Source organism: Anopheles gambiae, chromosome 3, assembly GCF_943734735.2.
Source record: "Anopheles gambiae chromosome 3, idAnoGambNW_F1_1, whole genome shotgun sequence".
NCBI classification, from domain to species: Eukaryota; Metazoa; Arthropoda; class Insecta; order Diptera; family Culicidae; genus Anopheles; species Anopheles gambiae.
The window spans coordinates 39,012,379-39,033,484 of NC_064602.1; the positions used below are offsets into that span (position 1 = coordinate 39,012,379).

General features: G+C 45.3%; 4 long non-coding RNA genes across 6 annotated transcripts; 2 read left to right on the forward strand and 2 right to left on the reverse strand.

Annotated features, from left to right (window-relative positions):
• Positions 1-2,790: 2,790 nt before the first annotated feature.
• Positions 2,791-3,658, forward strand: LOC133393564 (uncharacterized). The gene is made up of 4 exons (XR_009766253.1): positions 2,791-3,038; positions 3,096-3,217; positions 3,400-3,476; positions 3,543-3,658. It is a non-coding gene; the product is annotated as an uncharacterized LOC133393564 (long non-coding RNA).
• LOC133393565 (uncharacterized) lies at positions 3,032-3,630 on the reverse strand. 2 transcript variants are annotated; one of them, XR_009766254.1, is made up of 3 exons: positions 3,541-3,630; positions 3,398-3,467; positions 3,032-3,310 (listed from the first exon to the last, which is right to left on the reverse strand). It is a non-coding gene; the product is annotated as an uncharacterized LOC133393565 (long non-coding RNA). The 2 variants fall into 2 exon arrangements; XR_009766255.1 differs by having other exon boundaries at positions 3,032-3,467.
• Positions 3,659-4,191: 533 nt separating the features above from the next.
• On the reverse strand, positions 4,192-5,075 carry LOC133393888 (uncharacterized). Its single transcript, XR_009766459.1, has 4 exons — positions 4,812-5,075; positions 4,633-4,754; positions 4,374-4,450; positions 4,192-4,307 (listed from the first exon to the last, which is right to left on the reverse strand). It is a non-coding gene; the product is annotated as an uncharacterized LOC133393888 (long non-coding RNA).
• On the forward strand, positions 4,220-4,818 carry LOC133393889 (uncharacterized). Of its 2 annotated transcripts, XR_009766460.1 has the most exons (3): positions 4,220-4,309; positions 4,383-4,452; positions 4,540-4,818. It is a non-coding gene; the product is annotated as an uncharacterized LOC133393889 (long non-coding RNA). The 2 variants fall into 2 exon arrangements; XR_009766461.1 differs by having other exon boundaries at positions 4,383-4,818.
• Positions 5,076-21,106: the final 16,031 nt, after the last annotated feature.

Sequence of the window (21,106 nt, forward strand, 5' to 3'; positions counted from 1 at the left end):
CTGGTCGCACCAAAGCACAGTATAGCGTCTTGATGCAAATCGGGTCAGTGATGTCTCGTGCTATTTGTTTTAGTAAGCCGATCAATTGGTTACCCTTAGTGACAACGTGCTCTAGCTGGTCGTGGAAGCTCAACTTTTCGTCAAGGAGCACTCCTAGATCCGTGACACAGCTTTTGCGACCAATGGTGGATCCATTTAACGCATAGTCATACACTAAGGGGCACCGCTTTCTCGCAAACGTAACGACAACACACTTCTCGACGCACAATTCAAGACCATTCAAAGAGCACCATGACTGGAAGGAACTTAGAGTGGCTTGAAGGCGGAGTTGGTCTGACCGGTCGCGGATAGGCAGGAACAGCTTCGCGTCGTCTGCATACAGTAGGTGGCCGTCAGGAGGGAGCAACCGTGTTACGTCATTCAGGAAAATGACAAACAGCAGCGGTCCAAGGTTACTCCCCTGCGGCACCCCCGAAGAAGCATCAATACGGCGCGACGTATGGGGTCCCATCTTCACGCAGTATGTGCGACCAGTAAGATAGGAGCGCATCCAGGCCAGCAGCTGCACAGGCAGACCAAGCGTTTCGAGCTTTGCGAGCAGCAAGGCGTGCGGAACGCTATCGAAGGCAGCCTTGATGTCCGTGTAGACTGCGTCGATCTGCGAGCCGGCATCGATGGTCCTGTGGCAGAGGCTAACGAACTCAACCAGGTTGGTGGTGGTTGAACGCTGAGGGACAAATCCATGTTGAGCTGTGCTAATGTAGTTCGAGGCAGCTGCGAGGAGAGGTTCGTACACCAGGAGCTCGAAGACCTTAGCGCAGGCACAAAGCGATGTAATGCCACGGTAATTACATGCATTTGATTTGTCCCCCTTTTTGTGCACTGGAACAAGCCACGAAGTTTTCCAGCAGGCAGGATAGATGCCCGAACGCAGCGAGTCGCGAAAAATCGAGGCCAGGATAGGCGCGATGGTGGTGCCACAACGCTTAAGCGTGGAAGCCGGGATCCCGTCAGGCCCTGGAGCAAACGAAGATTTCAGCCTGTCAATCGCTTTCGAGACTGAATACTCATCGATGATCGGCAAGTTTGGGGCCATAGCATCCACCGGTACGTTTGATAATGCGTCGGCTATCTGCCTCTCATCAGTTACAGCTGGAAGGAAGGTGGCGGCAAAGCGCGAGGCAAAAATATCACATACAGCAGACGGATTGTTGCCGTTGCGCCCGTTGTAACTGACGGAGCTAGGAAAACCAGAGGATTTCCGACGATTGTTTGCGAAGTTCCACAGTACACGTGAATTGCCGCGGCAGCGCAAAACCGTACGCCGTACGTGCCCCAGGTAGCGGAACCTGTTATAGCGCCGATAGAGAGAGTGCGCAGTGTTATAGTTGCGCAATGCAGCGGGACACCTACGCAACAAATAATCGCGATACGCGGCAGCTTTAGCCGTTTTGAGCCTGCGCAGCGTTCTATCACCCCAAGGGGGGCCTCGTTTAGGTCGTTTCACCGGCGTGCATTCATTCAGGGCTTGCAACATGAACCGCTCAAAATCTTTCACAGCGAGGTCAAGAGTGGCGTAATGGGAACAATCGAAGACATTCGCGAACGAGGCGATCATCGGCAGGAGCCTGTTAAAGTCCGTCCGCGCGTAGTCAAGGCGTGATGTTAGCGCAGGAACGGCTGATTCCTCTCGTGGTAGCGGGATGGCCAACTCAAGCGCCGGGTGATAGGTGTCAATTGCTAACAGCGGGGTGAGGCAAAGTTCAAGCGGAAGGCAAACAGAAGCAACAGCATTATTTGCAAACACCAGGTCTAAGACGCGTCCGCTGGTGTTAAGATGACCATTGATCTGGAAGAGTCCACTATGATGCATCTCGTCCATAAACAGAGCGGAGAGAGCCGATCGCGTACGTGGCTCATAATGCAGAAATGGCAAATCCGGATCATGCTGAGCGGCTGACCAGGAGACGAGAGGTTGGTTGAAGTCTCCTAACAGGAGTAAACCGTCTCCGGGATGCATAGTTGAGCATAATGAGCGAATGCAATTTTCGATTTCACGGAGCGTGGCAGCATTTGCGGCAAGTCTAGGCGGGAGGTATGCAGCAATGATGAATAGTCGGGAATTGCCTAGTTGTATTACAACGCACACTAGCTCAAGCGATGGATGCACCGTTGTGTGCTCCCGTGACGTCAGAGACTGAGAGCACGCAATCAACACACCTCCACCGCGGGAACATGTACTGTTGTCAACACTACGATCGCATCGGTAGACTCGGAAGCTATCGTCAAACAGCAAAGCCGAAGGTAGACTAGGATCGAGCCAGGTTTCCGTAAGCACTATTACATCGAAATTGGATTCCAACACCGACAGGCGAAACTCATCGACCTTCGTGCGCAGTCCCCGCACGTTTTGATAGTAAACAGAGGCAGTGGAACGGGCAGTGCGAAGCGCATTAGCAGCAGGAACATAACAGGTAGGTGTTTGTGCAGACTTAACAGAGGTTCGTCTATTCGTGAAAGAAACGGTCAAGTGTGGTCTGTTGTAAGTTGGTGTTGGAAGTGCGGCGAATTAAAAGCGGGCCGTCAATGAGTGTTGAATTAGGACCATGAGTAGTGTCGTTCAGCGTGTGTTCTCCCAATTGTGGTGATGTTAGTGTTTGAGCCTGTGAAGTTGATGCGTGTGCCGGTGCGTGATAGACAGTGGATGTTGGTGTGCGAGGCATCGATCGGCGATCGATGACAACAGGTGTGCGTGTGAGAGAACGGTGTTTGATGCCCTCCCGACAATGGCACTCAAATTCTCTCATTTTCTCATGCCCTCTCTGTCACATTCGTAGCTCGATCTCCCTCTTCTGGGACTTAGCGTTCTGAGCATGCGGTTTTTGCAACGGTCATTTCGTGCCACTTCGATCTCATCACCTTCTTTCCCCTCCCACCCCTCTTTTTGATCCGCGCTTTGGGGCTTGCAAATTTTTGACATGTCAAATGAGAGTGAAGCTAAAATGTAAACAACAAGTGTTCGCGTGTGCCGTGATTTTGTAAGTATTTTATGCAAATTATATGATATTTATCATTAAAAACGTTTTGTTTTGTAGAATAAACATAAAATCAACCACGGAAGTATGATTTAGTTGTGGTGGAAGCGAAAAAAAATGCTTGGAGCATGGAATAAAACCGGATGAAATTTCTAGCCTTCACGCACGATGCCGACGCTGAGGTAAGGTGTGCTTGTGTTTAATTTCGATGATTGTTTCATTTTAGGGTGTGCTCCACAGCTAGTAGCTCCCACATTCGAACCGCTCATGGTAACCTGCAATTATGTTATTTTTAGTTTTTCATTTAGTTTCAATGTAAAGTAATAGTTGAAAAACATACAATTTGATTTCATCCAACTTACAGGTTTTACAGGTGAACAACAATTAGCAACTCCCGATCGAATTGCACACAACAACCACCCACAATCACAGCTGTAAAAAGTAAGTATATGAGTTTTGCATGTCTTTAAAATGTCTTATTTTTAATATTTATCTCCATACTTACAGGTAACACGGATAGGTAGCAAGGAAATCAAGCTTGTACACAGAAATCTACACAAAAACTGGGTTTTATAAGCGTACGAAAAGCGACGCGGCTATCTTTGAATAAAAAGTAAACAAAAGAGTTTCGTTTTAATTTAATTTTGACAGCGGGTGTGGTGATGGCTTGAGCGATTTGGAACAATCATTCTCCGGACAGGATTCGATCCAATCCATGACGTCACTGAGTGCCGGTTCATTTTATGCTTATTCTCCGAGTTCTGGTTATACCAAGCAGCAGAGAATAAGCATAAGCGGTTTCCATACAAAATCTCTCTGAGATTGTTGAGAGGGTGGTGATTGGTGACGATGAGTGTCCATGCTCTCGTTGACGGGATTGTACAAATTCACGTACACCAATACCGACAGGCCAGGACGATGGGGCGAGTGCTGCCCCTCTCAACAATCTCAGAGAGATTTTGTATGGAAACCGCTTATGCTTATTCTCTGCTTATTCTCTGCTGCTTGGTATAACCAGAACTCGGAGAATAAGCATAAAATGAACCGGCACTCAGTGACGTCATGGATTGGATCGAATCCTGTCCGGAGAATGATTGTTCCAAATCGCTCAAGCCATCACCACACCCGCTGTCAAAATTAAATTAAAACGAAACTCTTTTGTTTACTTTTTATTCAAAGATAGCCGCGTCGCTTTTCGTACGCTTATAAAACCCAGTTTTTGTGTAGATTTCTGTGTACAAGCTTGATTTCCTTGCTACCTATCCGTGTTACCTGTAAGTATGGAGATAAATATTAAAAATAAGACATTTTAAAGACATGCAAAACTCATATACTTACTTTTTACAGCTGTGATTGTGGGTGGTTGTTGTGTGCAATTCGATCGGGAGTTGCTAATTGTTGTTCACCTGTAAAACCTGTAAGTTGGATGAAATCAAATTGTATGTTTTTCAACTATTACTTTACATTGAAACTAAATGAAAAACTAAAAATAACATAATTGCAGGTTACCATGAGCGGTTCGAATGTGGGAGCTACTAGCTGTGGAGCACACCCTAAAATGAAACAATCATCGAAATTAAACACAAGCACACCTTACCTCAGCGTCGGCATCGTGCGTGAAGGCTAGAAATTTCATCCGGTTTTATTCCATGCTCCAAGCATTTTTTTTCGCTTCCACCACAACTAAATCATACTTCCGTGGTTGATTTTATGTTTATTCTACAAAACAAAACGTTTTTAATGATAAATATCATATAATTTGCATAAAATACTTACAAAATCACGGCACACGCGAACACTTGTTGTTTACATTTTAGCTTCACTCTCATTTGACATGTCAAAAATTTGCAAGCCCCAAAGCGCGGATCAAAAAGAGGGGTGGGAGGGGAAAGAAGGTGATGAGATCGAAGTGGCACGAAATGACCGTTGCAAAAACCGCATGCTCAGAACGCTAAGTCCCAGAAGAGGGAGATCGAGCTACGAATGTGACAGAGAGGGCATGAGAAAATGAGAGAATTTGAGTGCCATTGTCGGGAGGGGCGTCACGAAGGGCGGCCGGTACTCTCACTTTGAAAGAAAGCCAGTTTACGCTGTCAACACTGACTCCCTTCCTCAGCAAGCAGTATGCTAGGACGTCATCGGTGGCTAAACGGCGTTTCACAGAAGCGACCACTTGCTCCACGGTGACGGCAGTGGACAAGCGAGATAGTCGGATCCATATTCTGTCTGTGGCCGGCTGGGGAAACGCTGCTCGAAGCGGTGACGATAGCGAATCGGTTCCCATGAGTTCTTCCGGTAGCGTAGACGAGGGTGGGATGCCGACTGTAGTGTTAGTGTACGCGCTTGGCGATGACGCTGCAAACATGTTATTTTGACGAATGTTTACGTTTTTGTTGACATCAGGGGACATAGAATCCTCGATGATACGCCGCCGCTTTCTACCCGCAACGGGCCGAGGATCGGTATTGCAAAGCTGAGGTATGGGTGAATTTTGCAGTAGAGTAAATCCACTGCGCACCTCGGCGATAATCGGTTCAATAAGCTTCCCCACAGCCGCAACAGTTGAGGTGAGAGCAGCTTGAAAACCGACCTGAGCCCCGATCTCTTTGACTGATCGGCAGCGCGGATTTTTCAGGATATTGGTGCACCCAGTGCAGCTCCAGTGCAGATCGATGTGAGTCAGGACCGCATCAATCAGCTCGGAAGGCAGCCTGCAACAACCGCGGTGAAAAGTAGCCTCACAGTACGCACAGCCGACGATACAGTCAGCAGCATCCAGTGACACAGCACACGCGAAACAGATAGCCATAAGTTCTTGGAATCATCAGTCAATGAAAATCAGCTCAATAAATAACTTTAATACACATTGTTTCATCATTTAATATTGTTTGTTTTTATGATATGTAATGAAAAACTCCAAATGTTTTAAATGTACACAAAAAAAAAAATATCACAGAACAATCATGACATGATATGGCATTATGACCTGTCAGCATTACTAAATAAAATTTCAAAATGTGGCACAAAGGTCGACCAGAAACTATTGTTACTTCAAAATCACATATGATTGCCTTATGATGAGGAACAATATTCAATAGTAAACGATTTATCCGATAAATCATAGATACTACGTGTAAATTGTTTGGTGTCTATATACTTACCGTTGGATCAAACGCATTGAAAGTGTTCAAAGAAAAATGACTCGTTTCAAGATTCAAGTTCTTAGATGGCCAAATGGTGACGCGTTACCCTATAGAACAAGATGGTCATTGTAAGGTTAAGGAACATTAGAAAAGCGTCGTGAAAAGGCTAAAAAAATATTTATGGCCAAACTGCTAAAAGGAGAAATTGACAAGCCATCAAAGTGAACATACACGTTCCTCTCTCTAGTGTTCGTTCATTTTCCCTTTTGTACGTAGATTACACAAATTATGCGGCAAATAAGCCGATATCAGCAATGGCACGCAGTTTTAATCAGTTCTATGCAGGAGTTGACTTCCACACATCCATTTCTACTATTAGTGAAGGTCTGCGCTATATTAATATATAAGAATTGGCGATACCTTTTGGGGTCATCTTTCGCGGACAAGAACTATGTAAATAAAAAAATAAATAATCAAATAAAAGATCATAATCAAAACGATAATCTAACGTCAAATAATTATTGATACATGTTTTGATTAAACAATTTCCATCGTAGATTTTCTCTGTAGCAAACAATTTCAGAAAAAGAGCTAAATCTATTTTTCTCGATTATTTCGCTGAGCGTCATTACGCAAGTACGATTGAAGGACGAAAAAGGGCCGGAAAAATAAAACAAACGTTTCGAACCTTGTCAAATGCTTGCTAACACCCTCCAGCAGTCGTGAGAAACGTTAGTTTTATCTCCATATTCATTGCACTCAGTGGCGATTTTAACGGTAAGCAAAGTAAGCAATTGCGGGGGGCCCCGTCGATGAGGAGCCCAGCGGAGTTTTAGTCCAGCATAGTGATGGGTAAATGGGAAAATGGGCTCATGGAACGTACGCACTCTAAGCGAAGCCGGAGCCTTGAAAAAACTTGATGATGCCCTAGCCACACTGAGCATGGACCTCGTAGCTTTACAAGAGATTCGGTGGCTAGGGAACGGTGTGCACAACAGGCGTGGTAAGCATTGCTACGACATATATTTCAGCTGCCACGACCGCCACCGCGTGCTCGGAACGGGTTTCGCCGTAGGTCCCCGGTTGAAACCCGCAATCATGGATTTCAAGGCTATAAATGATAGGCTATGCACCCTGCGCATGCGAGGCAAATTCTTTAATATAAGCCTCATAAACGTTCACGCCCCTACCGAAGACAAAGAGGAAGAGGAGAAGGACCTTTTTTACAGCCGCCTCGCTAGGATTGTAGATGCTTGCCCCAGGCATGACCTCATAATCATCCTGGGGGACTTCAACGCAAAAGTCGGTAGGGAGCCAATGTACCGCCAATACACTGGCTGTCACAGTCTGCATGAGCACAGTAATGATAATGGTAGTAGATTGGTCCAGTTTGCCGCAGCGAACAATCTGGTTGTAGGAAGTACCACATTTGCGCGCAAAAAAATCCACAAGATTACGTGGGCGCACCCGGGTGGAGAATCCTTCAACCAGATCGACCACGTGTTAATAAGCCGCCGACGACAGTCGAGTCTGTTAAATGTCAGAACATATCGAGGAGCCAATATCGATTCCGATCACTACTTGGTTGGCTTAGTGATACGTTGTAGAATCGCCCGCCCCCGCGCCAATGGGGGCGGAGAAAACACGCAGGCTCGGCTCAACACGGACTCTCTAAGGGACATTGCTGTCCAACAGGAATTCAAAACCGCTTTAGAAGAGTCTCTACTACCAGAAGACAGATACGAAACTACGAGCGAGAGGTGGAACGCTCGAAAAACAAAAATAATAAACTGTGCAAGAAATATACTCCCACCACGTCGTGGCAACACCAAATCTTGGCTGGTTCGACGATGAATGCAGACAAGTGACCGAACGTAAGAATACTGCATACCGAACAATGCAGCAACGGCATAGAACGCGGGCATTAGCAGAGGAATATTCACGGCTTAGACGCGAAGAGAAACGAGTTCACCGCTCCAAGAAGCATGCTTTGGAAGAGCAAAACATGCGGGAACTCGAGCAAACCAGAGAGGCGTACGGACCGACACGAAAGTTTTACCAAGCGATAGCAGGTCACCGAAACAACGTTGTTTCGGTGACCTGCTGTCGCAACAAGGATGGAGATCTGGTCAGTAACCAGCCAGAGGTCCTCTCGCGGTGGGCTCAGTACTTTGATGAATTACTCAATGACCAGTTTAGCGAACAGCTAGAAGCGCCACTAGCAGATAATGTCATGCTACTGCCACCTAGCATAGATGAAACACGAAAGGCTATCCGTCGGCTGAAAAATAACAAGGCACCCGGAACCGACGGAATTGCAGCCGAACTGGTCAAGAATGGAGGTGCACGACTAGAAAACGAGATTCATCAAATTGTTACAGAGGTGTGGGATAGCGAATCGATGCCTTGTGATTGGAATCTCGGCATCATCTACCCCATATACAAGAAGGGAGACAGGTTGGACTGCAACAACTACAGGGGTATTACGGTGTTGAATACCGCCTATAAAATATTCTCCCTGATCCTCCAGGATCGCCTTGTCCCGCACGTCGAAGAGATAGTAGGAAACTATCAAAGAGGATTCCGAAACGGAAAATCAACCACTGATCAGATCTTCACCATGCGGCAGATCTTGGAGAAGATGGCTGAATACAAAAACGACACATACCATCTCTTCATAGACTTCAAAGCCGCATACGATAGCATAGCCAGGGTAAAACTGTACGACGCTATGAGCTCATTTGGAATCCCGGCCAAACTGATAAGGCTAGTTAGAATGACTATGACCAACGTCACATGCCAGGTGAGGGTGGATGGAAAACTCTCAGGACCTTTTGCTACCACCAAGGGTCTGCGCCAGGGGGACGGGCTTGCCTGTCTCCTATTCAACTTGGCGCTAGAGAGGGCCATCCGCGACTCGAGGGTGGAGACTACGGGAACCATCTTCTATAAGTCAACCCAGATCCTGGCATACGCTGATGATATAGACATCATTGGTCATTGGGCTCTCCTATGTAGCAGAAGCCTACAAAGGGATCGAGCAGGCGGCAGAGAGTCTCGGATTGCAGATAAACGAGGCAAAGACCAAACTGATGGTGGCAACATCAGCGGACCTACCAATAAATAATCCAAATCTACGTAGGCGTGATGTACAGATAGGTGAACGCACTTTTGAAGTCGTCCCAGAATTCACCTATCTTGGGTCAAAGGTCAGCAACGACAACAGTGTGGAAGTTGAGTTGCGCGCAAGGATGCTGGCTGCCAACCGGTCATTCTACAGCCTGAAAAAGCAGTTCACCTCAAAGAACCTGTCGCGACGGACGAAGCTGGGACTATATAGTACCTATATAGTACCAGTACTCACATACGCCTCTGAGACATGGACACTGTCCAAATCTGACGAAGCCCTCTTAGCCGCGTTCGAGAGGAAGATGCTCAGAAGGATACTTGGCCCCGTATGTGTGGAAGGACAATGGAGGAGCCGCTATAATGACGAGCTATACGAGATGTACGGCGACCTCACTGTCGTACAGCGTATTAAGCTCGCCAGGCTCCGGTGGGCTGGCCATGTTGTACGCATGGAAACGGACGACCCAGCCCGTAAAGTCTTTTTAGGCCGTCCACAAGGACAGAGGAGGCGTGGTAGGCCCAAATTGAGGTGGCAAGATGGCGTGGAGGCGTCCGCCATTAAGGCCGGGATAACGGACTGGCAGACGAAGGCGCGAGACCGTGAGCGGTTTCGGACACTCCTGAGGCAGGCCAAGACCGCAAAGCGGTTGTAGCGCCGGATAAGTAAGTAAAGTAAGTGATGGGTAAAGTTGGCAAAAATCCGGAGTCGACTCCGATCCGATTCCGATAAATTCGGAATCGACTCCGGAAGGTAGGTCCGCGCTTCAATATCCGGAGTCGTTCGAAATCGTCCGGAGTCGCCCGGAGTCGCCCGGAGTCGCCCGGAGTCGCCCGGAGTCGCCCGGAGTCGGAGTCATCCGGAGTCATCCGGAGTCGTTCGGAGTCGTTCGGAGTCGTCCGGAGTTGCCCGGAGTCGGAGTCGTCCGGAGTCATTCGGAGTCGTTCGGAGTCGTTCGGAGTCGTTCGGAGTCGTCGGAGTCGTCCGGAGTCGCCCGGAGTCGGAGTCGTCCGGAGTCGTTCGGAGTCGTTCGGAGTCGTCCGGAGTCGTTCGGAGTCGTTCGGAGTCGTCCGGAGTCGTCCGGAGTCGGAGTCGTTCGGAGTCGTTTGGAGTCGTTCGGAGTCGTCGACTCCGGACGACTCCGGTCGACTCTGGACGACTCCGAACGACTCCGTCTCCGGGTGGATTTAGTGGTTCCATTTTGCCGGAGTCGGAATCGGACTAACAATAGTCGGAGTCGGATCGGAGTCGTGGGTGCGCTCCATACAGCACATCACAAGTCCAGCAACTATAACAGTTGATAGAATATGCGACTGTATTAGCAAGGAGGGCCCCGTGGGCGATGGACGTTGGAGCCCCGTGCTAGTCGAACCCTGAGCACCCCTCCCCTCTCCCCCCCCCCCCCCCCCGCGGCAGTAACACAATTTAGGCAGTTGAAATATTACATTTTCCAAGACGGATAATAGGTACGTCCCGGAAATCATGTACAGAGGGCATCAAGAATTTTTACTGCTTAGGGCCCCTGACACTGTAAATCCGCCACTGATTGCACTCGTGCATATCCTAAGTGAACATGGACGCTTTAACGACGATATAACTGCTTGATGCAATCCTGCATATGCCAGCCTTCATTTTTCATTCACACACACACACATACACGTACGCAACATACCGACCCACTGACATATTCGTTTTCTTGCGCTCGTGCACAGGAAAGCATTAAGATGGCGCGTTGACGCTTGATAAATCGTCGTGTCCCTAAACCATGGGTAAGTCCCTGCACTACAATGCCGGTAGATGCAGATAAATTTTTATAGATCACTCGAATGCGTTTTCCGCTGGAAAACCTTTCTATCGTTTGAAACGATAAAGGATTTCGCTGTACTCGGTTACTATTTTTAACGCAACACGATTAGTCAAGTTGATAAGGAAAATGGTAGAGGGTATGTAGGAGGAATAGGAAGCCACTGTAAACACATATAATTTTATTTTAAGCGTTATAATTCCATTGATATGGTATTTTCCATTCCATGCAACCTTGACCTCACACAGGTTAACGATGCCTAGCTTTCACGCTATTGCCAAAACCGACGAAACGTATTCGTTTGTTTTACATTGCACTAGCACAGATTCTGTAAGGATATTTTATTTTCTCATTTTGTTAATACACCAGTTGCCCATGGATGAAATGCATTTTATTCCAAAGTTGATGACTCCGTCACAAACAGTTGGCTCAATTGCCGACTCTACTACTAGTTTTTGTTATTGTTCGTGATAAAGCACACGTAGCGGAGCCCTCATTGCATACAGGTGCAAGCTGTTTCTTTGAGATGGACAGTGAAGCAACAATGGAATTGTTCCTGGGCGCTCAGTCAAGTTTTCTCCCGATTGTTAACGGGTTTGAATCGCTGTGCAGTGAATTCCAGGAGCAGCGAATGAATGAAATGAAATATTCCAAAATGTATGAACAAATCGGTCCAGGGTATGGATGAATTTTTGAAAACAAATATATATGAATTTCGATTGAATCACCGGATTCAGGGAAAATAATTAGGTTTTCCGAAATATGGTCATGCGATTTCCCTTTTATCGTCTCGCTTCATGTTCTCATCCCCATTCCCACTATTGGTTTGATTGAGCTTGTTCGTGATTGTCCCGGAGTCAACACACACCGGTCAATGAATAGGCGAATATTGCGCTGAGTTTTCCCACCATGCAACCGATACTAGCTTACCGAAGAAGGCCACAAGGAAGCTCAGTTTGACTTTTGATTGGAGAACCACCGAGGACATGGTGGACAGCTGGAGCGTGTGTTTGCTGGCCCGAACTGCTCCGGTTATGCCAATCCCGGTAGGAATGTTTACGCGCAACCCTATATGCTCTTCTGTATTGCCCTTCGCATGGTGGTTCCAGCAACTTCGCCTTCGCTCTGAACACATTAGTCCGTGATGGAATTGGTCGCAGGCTTTGCACTTAGTTTTTGTCAAAAGTGTCGTGTTTTCGTCATGGCGCGACTTTGCCATTCATCACCATCACCGTCATTCGGCGGTGGAGCGACCGTAATTCATTTCAAGATTGATGTTTGCTTTCGTTTGCTCCTCAAACATTGACCTGACTGCTTCGATACAGGCGGCTTTTAACTGCAGTGAATGCTGTGAAGGAATTGTATTGGTTTGTGGAGCGTTGTTTTTAGATGCATCACCGCTGACGGTTCAGCGGTAGCTTTGTTTCCTGACAGGCAGCAAACGTGGCAGGGTTGCACTCTAAGTGCAACGGCGATATTGAGGCGCAAGCGATAATCACAAAAGAAAAAGGAGAGCAGATCAGCGTGCGTCCGTTTGGCGCTATTTTTCATCCACTGCTCTACTACATGCAGTAACAAATTAATAATAAAAGCTTGATAAAGAGATGAGCAAGCATAGCGAGTACCCAATGTCGGAAATTTTAAATTTCAAATGCCCATTCTATCTCCGGCTGCTCTTCGACAGTGGCAATGTTGGCGGAAGATATGATGTGACTTTTATGGTATGCTAATGGTTTATGCAATGATTTAGCTCATGTTAGTTCATCTTCTTCTTCTTTAACTCAACAACCGATGTCGGTCAAGGCCTGCCTGTACCCACATGTGGGCTTTGGCTTTCAGTGACTAATTGATTCCCCCCCATATCAGGATAGTCAGTCCTACGTATGGCGGCGCGGTCTATTTGAGGATTGAACCCATGACGGGCATGTTGTTAAGTCGTAAGAGTTGACGACTGTACTACGAGACCGGCTTAATGTTGGTTAGAATGTCAAATTTGCAAAATAAGTCAAAAATCAAATAATAGCAATGAGTCTAATCGTGTTCGTTCTTTTCTTTCTAATTGAGATAAATGAGCAAAATAAATAAATTATATCTCACGTTGTAGTTCTACCTAACTCCTTCAGTTCAATTGCATATAGGAAAACCAGGATTTCTTCTTCTTCTTATTCTTCTGCTTTGGCACAAAAACCGTTGTAGATCAAGGTTTGCCTGCACCTACTAGTGGGCACAGCTTTTAGTGACTTATTGATTACCCATAGCAGAATAGTCAGCTTTTTTATAGGCACTTTCGGCCTTTTGCCTGTCATTTGCCTCTTCGGATAATCAGTCCTACGTATGAAGGCATGGTTCAATCGAGGCTTAAACCCATAACAGGCATGTTATTAAATTGAAATAGTAGACAACTTTACTACGAGACCAGCCGACCAGGGATTACTGACTTTAAAAAATTACTTCTTATAAAAGATGAGTTGTATTATCATGATATTTAGTTTAAAATAAACAACAAACTGCTCAGTAAGCTTATGTTGAAGATGGTTTGCACAAATAATATTATTTTTTCTCGTTTATAGTGACTGATTAATTGAAACCATAGTACGTCCATAGTCTACCAGTATCCATGGCTATACCCATCAAAAACATTAAGAAAAATTACCTGGCGCCCGGGAAACAACCCCAAAAATGGTCTTGCATTCTAAGTTCAATCCGTTTAGCAACCTTTGTTTGTTGCATATTACAGTCAATTTTTTTTTAACAAGGTTTCGTGATAGATGCTAGAGATTGTACTAGCACCCGGTTAATTTTATTGTTCACATATTTGTTTGTATTGAGCGATTACGTGTTGATTTGGTTTCTGAAGTGATTGATTATTGTTATATTTTGTCCTCAACAAATATGAAATCTGAAATATGAAACTATACATTGATGCAAACCAAAGTCAACCGTTTATTTAGAAAATAAATTAGCCACATTTTATTATTTTTTAACAACGCTGATTTGTAAAAAAATTATGAGCAAATAATCAAATGAAAAGTTGAGAGGAAAAACCCAAAGAAAAAGAAACTCGAAACATTTTAATTAAAATTTAATTCAAGCTTGATGACTCACCTTCCTTGTTTCTACTACTTTACTGATGAAAATTGAATGATTATCATAGTAACATTATGCAGCCAGCACAACTGAGAACAAAGGGTAACCAATTCAATCAACTCACGTTATCAGCCGTATTGGGCTGAACTAGACTTAGCTATTTCAATTACTGGACGTTAAGGAAATTGCCAACCATTGTTTCCCGAAGTTAAATCTTACCCGACACAAACGAATTGTGCCTTGTCCCATATTAACCGTTACGCTCTACCGTTGCTGGTATCGGTTCCATGAAGTAGCATCTCGAAACGGCACGGCTCTGTCCTGCCAGAACAGCAATTATCCGCAGTACGCGATACTCGATATACGCGAATTCGCAGTACGCAATTCCTCTAAATTTGACAGCTCCATGTGTTTTTTGCAAATATTTTAACTCTTTGAAATATTCTATACTCTTTTTGAATTTCTTTAATATTCTTAATGCATTTTGCATTAAATTTGTGCAAAAGATACCTGTTTTATAACAAAAACTTTAATGCAAATTCTGTGGCGATATATTTCAACCCTCGAACCGGTAGTGTTAACTATTTTTGCATAGGAATCCGATATACACGAAAACTCGAGGTACGCTATTGCGCTCGGTCCCGTGCGATAGCGTATATCGGATAACGATTGTACGCGAAATTCGCATTTTTACCCGTTTAACGCTGCAAGTGGAAAATTGGATATAGAAAAGACATGAAAAACACCACTTGCTCTCAGGATTACTCGAATTACATAATTAGCAGTTCGTTTGGTTTATTAAGTTTAATGGCACTTGACATTTAAGACCGCGGACTGCTGGGAATATGATCAAATCGAAACAGAGATCGAAACATCCATGCCTCTCAGCGTTGCTGGAGAGAGTGAACGGGTAGGAAAATGGCTCTATCCTCTTCTCAAGCAGTCGCTTCATGTTCGATCCTTGCGCAAATGGCTAATGCAGATAACAAATAAACCTGTCAGGTTCAATGTTGCTCGCGGGAAGGGACTGAAACCTTATTGCTGTATGGGGGATATACAATGATGGTGCTAACATCGATTAGCAAGAAAACAAGCAGGAGATTGTTTTCGGGTTGTTTTAGGGATCACGAGCAAGGGAGGCCTTGCATTATGGGCGAGAAAATTAAATAAAATCACTCTATTCCCATTCCAATTCTCCCTTTTCCGCCATCATTTGGCCGCCTGTTTCCGCCCGTGGTAGTAAAACAAAACTATAAAAATCGCAATCATTGCCACTGAGACAGACATTTTTTCAAAACATGGGTTGGGTCAGAACAACAACAACCTTCAGCTCTCGCCGACCGTTCAGCCTTGTGTTGGTAGCTTTGCTGATTGAAAAATTGAGAATTAGTTTCCGTTCCTTCCCAGCACCAACAACGCGGACCCCGTGATGAAACTAAAAGGAGAAAGGTCTAATGGATTTCGCAAACAATTCTTGCCACCACACATCCGCTTTACCACACAATTCAGTTGAAAATGTTCCCCGGTAGTCCCAGAAGAAAGTGCAAATTACTCAACGATTTGAGCTGCTGGGCAAATAGAACCAAAGTGTTGGTTGTTTATTTGTAGGTTGTGTTTTGTAACAAGAGTTGGGTGCGAAGGGTTCATAAATCTTTTTGACATACTGTTAAGGTATGCAATTAACGTTTGTGAGCAGAATATTAGACATCTGTTGCTGAAAGTATGCAGCATTTTGATTATGTTGACCTATTTTCATTTGTATTGTGGTCTTTCTCTTTGATGGAATTTCAATGCTGGAAGTTTCCCATTAATTGTATGCGATCGCTTAATTTTTCACTGAAAAAAATCACTAGAATTCAGCAGACCGTGTCAAACTTTATGTGTATTAAAAATCATACCACGCAACACTATTTGTTCTGAATACGACGAAGTAAGTTTCCAAAATATTGCACAAAATGTGATAAGTTTTCATCTTCTCACATCAACTCACTTCTAAGACAAGCTTATTGCTTTCACAATAATACTACCAACTACGAATGAACCAAAATCCACAAAAGATAATTTCAAAAAATGTGGGCGCATAGCATGTTGATCTTTTCCTATTAAATTGTTTCTTACCAACAGCCATTCGTCTTTTGGATAAAGCTGTTGAATGTGCTGCACGTTCTTCACTCATTAGCATTTTTCTCAAGGGTCCACAAAATTTGTTCTAAAACCGCCACCAGCCGCAATGGTTTGTGAGGGTCGGAAATTACTTTGCCTGATTTAAATTAGGTTCAATCTTGCTTTGCTTATTACGGTCATTCGTTTACTTGCCTGAGCATCCATTATGGTTGATTTTGCTGGATACTAGCGTCCGATGATGCAAGTATGGGGGGCCAGCAGCTGCACTGAGCTGACAGTTGTGATATTGTTTTGGAAATTGTTTTTTTCCTTCATAAAACGGTTAGCATTTTCAATTTTCCACTGAGTAAAAGTTTTTGTAATAGTGGCCAAAAATAGCACAACTTAAAGCATAAGCCTAGGGTGATTATCAAAAACTTCAAGAAGCCAATTCAAATGTTGTTTGAGAGAATATGTACAATGTCATTCATACACACTGATTTTGGCTCCGGATTTGCATGGGCTCCATTCAGAGTTTTTTTATTTATTTACTTTCAAAGAAAACACTTTCCAGTTATCCATTTCGGCATATATTTACATAATAGATGGGCATGCGAGTTCCTCTCACCAATAAGCGAATTATACTGGATTGTAAAGTGAACGATAAAAAACACATTTTATGCATACCATCCTCCACTTAAATCACCGAACGATTTGCTCCAATTGATAATCATCTAAAACACGTCCAGTGGTAATTTAAACAACTCGTACAACTCTTCAATTATTTCAACCAATGGTTCGGCCCGTACACTGAACATACCGACGTTTGGGTATTGTAAACAGTACTGTTAGACACGGTATGTGCAGGACTTGGAATCAATCAATGTACTTTTTATATTGCCATGCTTACTTACTTACTTATCCGGCGCTACAACCGCTTTGTGGTCTTGGCCTACCTCAGGAGTGTCCGAAACCACTCACGGTCTCACACCGTCTGCCAGTCCGTTATCCTGGCCTTAATGGCGGACGCCTCCACGCCATCTTTTGGGCATACCACGCTTCCTCTGTCCTTGTGAACGGCCTCAAAAGACTTTACGGGCTGGGTCGTCATTTTCCATGCGTACAACATGGCCAGCCCACCGGAGCCTGGCGAGCTTGATACGCTGTACGACAGTGAGGTCGCCGTACATCTCGTATAGATCGCCATTACATCGGCTCCTTGCGCGCAACTCAGCTTCCTTGCTATTGTCGTTGCTGACCTTTGACCCAAGATAGGTGAATTCTGGGATGACTTCAAAAGTGCGTTCACCTATCTGTACATCGCGCCTACGTAGATTCGGATTATTTATTGGTAGGTCCGCTGATGTTGCCACCATCAGTTTGGTCTTTGCCTCGTTTATCTGCAATCCGAGGTTCTCTGCCGCCTGCTCAATCCCTTGGTAGGCTTCTGCTACATAGGAGAGCCCAATGACCAATGATGTCTATATCATCAGCGTATGCCAGGATCTGGGTTGACTTGTAGAAGATGGTTCCCGTAGTCTCCACCCTCGAGTCGCGGATGGCCCTCTCTAGCGCCAAGTTGAATAGGAGACAGGCAAGCCCGTCCCCCTGGCGCAGACCCTTGGTGGTAGCAAAAGGCCCTGAGAGTTTTCCATCCACCCTCACCTGGCATGTGACGTTAGTCATAGTCATTCTAACTAGCCTTATCAGTTTGGCCGGGATTCCAAATGAGCTCATAGCGTCGTACAGTTTTACCCTGGCTATGCTATCGTATGCGGCTTTGAAGTCTATGAAGAGATGGTATGTGTCGTTTCTGTATTCAGCCATCTTCTCCAAGATCTGCCGCATGGTGAAGATCTGATCAGTGGTTGATTTTCCGTTTCGGAATCCTCTTTGATAGTTTCCTACTATCTCTTCGACGTGCGGGACAAGGCGATCCTGAAGGATCAGGGAGAATATTTTAAAGGCGGTATTCAACACCGTAATACCCCTGTAGTTGTTGCAGTCCAACCTGTCTCCCTTCTTGTATATGGGGTAGATGATGCTGAGATTCCAATCACAAGGCAACGATTCGCTATCCCACACCTCAGTAACTATTTGATGAATCTCGTTTTCTAGTCGTAACCTCCATTCTTGACCAGTTCGGCTGCAATTCCGTCGGTTCCGGGTGCCTTGTTATTTTTCAGCCGACGGATAGCCTTTCGTGTTTCATCTATGCTAGGTGGCAGTAGCATGACACTATCTGCTAGTGGCGCTTCTAGCTGTTCGTTTAACTGGTCGTTGAGTAATTCATCAAAGTACTGAGCCCACCGCGAGAGGACCTCTGGCTGGTTACTAACCAGATCTCCATCCTTGTTGCGACAGCAGGTTACCTTAGGTACAACGTTGTTTCGGTGACCTGCTATCGTTTGGTAAAACTTTCGTGTCAGTCCGTATGCCTCTCTGGTTTGCTCGAGTTCCCGCATGTTCTCTTCCAAAGCATGCTTCTTGGAGCGGTGAACTCGTTTCTCTTCGCGTCTGAGCCGTGAATATTCCTCTGCTAATGCCCGCGTTCTATGCCGTTGCTGCATTGTTCGGTATGCAGTATTCTTACGTTCGGTCACTTGTCTGCATTCATCGTCGAACCAGCCAGATTTGGTGTTGCCACGACGTGGTGGGGGTATATTTCTTTCACAGTTTATTATTTTTGTTTTTCGAGCGTTCCACCTCTCGCTCGTAGTTTCATATCTTCTGGTAGTAGAGACTCTTCTAAAACGGCTTTGAATTCCTGTTGGACAGTAATGTCCCTTAGAGAGTCCGTGTTGAGCCGAGGCTGCGTATTTTCTCCGCCTCCATTGTCACGGGGGCGGGCGATTCTACAACGTATCACTAAGCCAACCAAGTAGTGATCGGAAAGGATGTTGGCTCCTCGATAAGTTCTGACGTTTAACAGGCTCGACTGTCGTCGGTGGCTTATTAACACGTGGTCGATCTGGTTGAAGGATTCACCATCCGGGTGCGCCCACGTCATTTTGTGGATGTCCCTCCGCGCAAATTTGGTACTTCCTACAACCAGATTGTTCGCTGCGGCGAACTGGACCAATCTACTACCATTATCGTTATTATGCTCATGCAGACTGTGACAGCCAGTGTATTGGTGGTACATTGGCTCCCTACCGAATTTTGCGTTGAAGTCCCCCAGGATGATTTTTATTGCCATGCAGCTTCCTTTTAATGGTACGTCGATGTACTGTACCAGTCAATCGAAATCATTGATCCAATTTGCAGGTTCCTCAGAATCTAACATAGAAACGGTTTATGAGCATCATAAAAACTCCTGCTCCCTTGTTCATGATGATTTTTCACGGCACACATAAGCTTCCTTCGTTCAATGTCAAAGGTGTCGTATAAAAAATCCTTATGGCTGCATAACATTTTACAATATTTTATACCGGCACTCTTCACTATGGCATCTCTTACGTTGCTAGGTAAAACAGGAGGCAGTAAATAAACATTTCTGAAGCGACAGTGCTGGCTAATCGAACCGATTGTCGACAATTTAACGACCAATGGAATGTAACCGAACAACTGTCGAATGATTCTTGAATTAATGAAACCATTTCTATGCCATCAGATTGAATCATAACCATACGGTTTGTTGCTCATGGTATTTCATGTAGTGCAATAATGCCTTCTTTGTGTTTTGGATATTTCAGACGATTTCAAGTTGCACATTGAATCGTTGTGAACAGTTGGTATTAAAATAAAAATTTAATGAGGAATTTGCAGAAAGTTAAACATACCCATTGAAGAATAAAACTGACAACTGCCGCCCTCTCTTGACGCCGCTCCTGCCGCTGCTGCTGCAGTTGCTCCTGCCGCTGTTCCTGCCGCTGCACCTGCTGCTTCTGCTGCCGTTGCACCTGCTGCTTCTGCTGCCGCTGCCGTTACTGAAGCCACCGTTCTAGCCGCCACTGCAAACGAACACATGAGAGTGGACTGCACGGCGGCAATGTTCAAAGCATCGCTCATAATTCCTTCCTCCTCCTTTCCCATCTGCTCCTTAGATGAACAGTTTGCGGTAAAACGCAAACAATTTCCGGAGACGGATAACGAGAGTGACGCCTGAAGTTCATCAACACTTAGCTTTACGAGCGTGACCAAGCGCAAGCCTGGTCAGCCTCCCAAGCGGCTCACCACTACACAACCATGATTTTAATTCTGTCGCAATGGATGCAAACAAATCAAATCGTGATGTTAATGGTAGCTATAAGTTAGCAACTATTAACATTAATGCAATATCTAATGCGACAAAATTAGAAGCCCTCAGGACATTTATTCGGACAATGGACCTGGACATCATAAGTCTTCAGGAAGTGTGTTGTACAGATCTCTCGCTTCCTGGATACAATGTTATTAGCAATGTTAACGTGGTGGAGAGGGGTACGGCGATTGCTTTACGTGACCACCTAAAATTCTCTCATGTTGAACGCAGCTTGGATTCACGTCTAATTTGTCTTCGGCTTGAGAGTAATGCCACCCTATGCAATGTTTACGCTCCATCAGGGAGTCAGCGGAGAGCGGAGAGGGAGGATTTTTTCGGACAAACGTTACCATTCTATCTGCGGAATGCATGTGATCATGTTATTCTCGCGGGCGACTTCAACTGTGTGTTGGAATCGAAGGATGTGACGGGCGCGAGAAATTTCAGCCTTTCTTTGCGAAACGCGGTAAATAACATGGGTTTGTGTGACAGCTGGGAGGCTCTCCGAGGAAACGAGGTGGAGTTTTCCTATGTCACCAGTGGTTCTGGATCACGTATCGATCG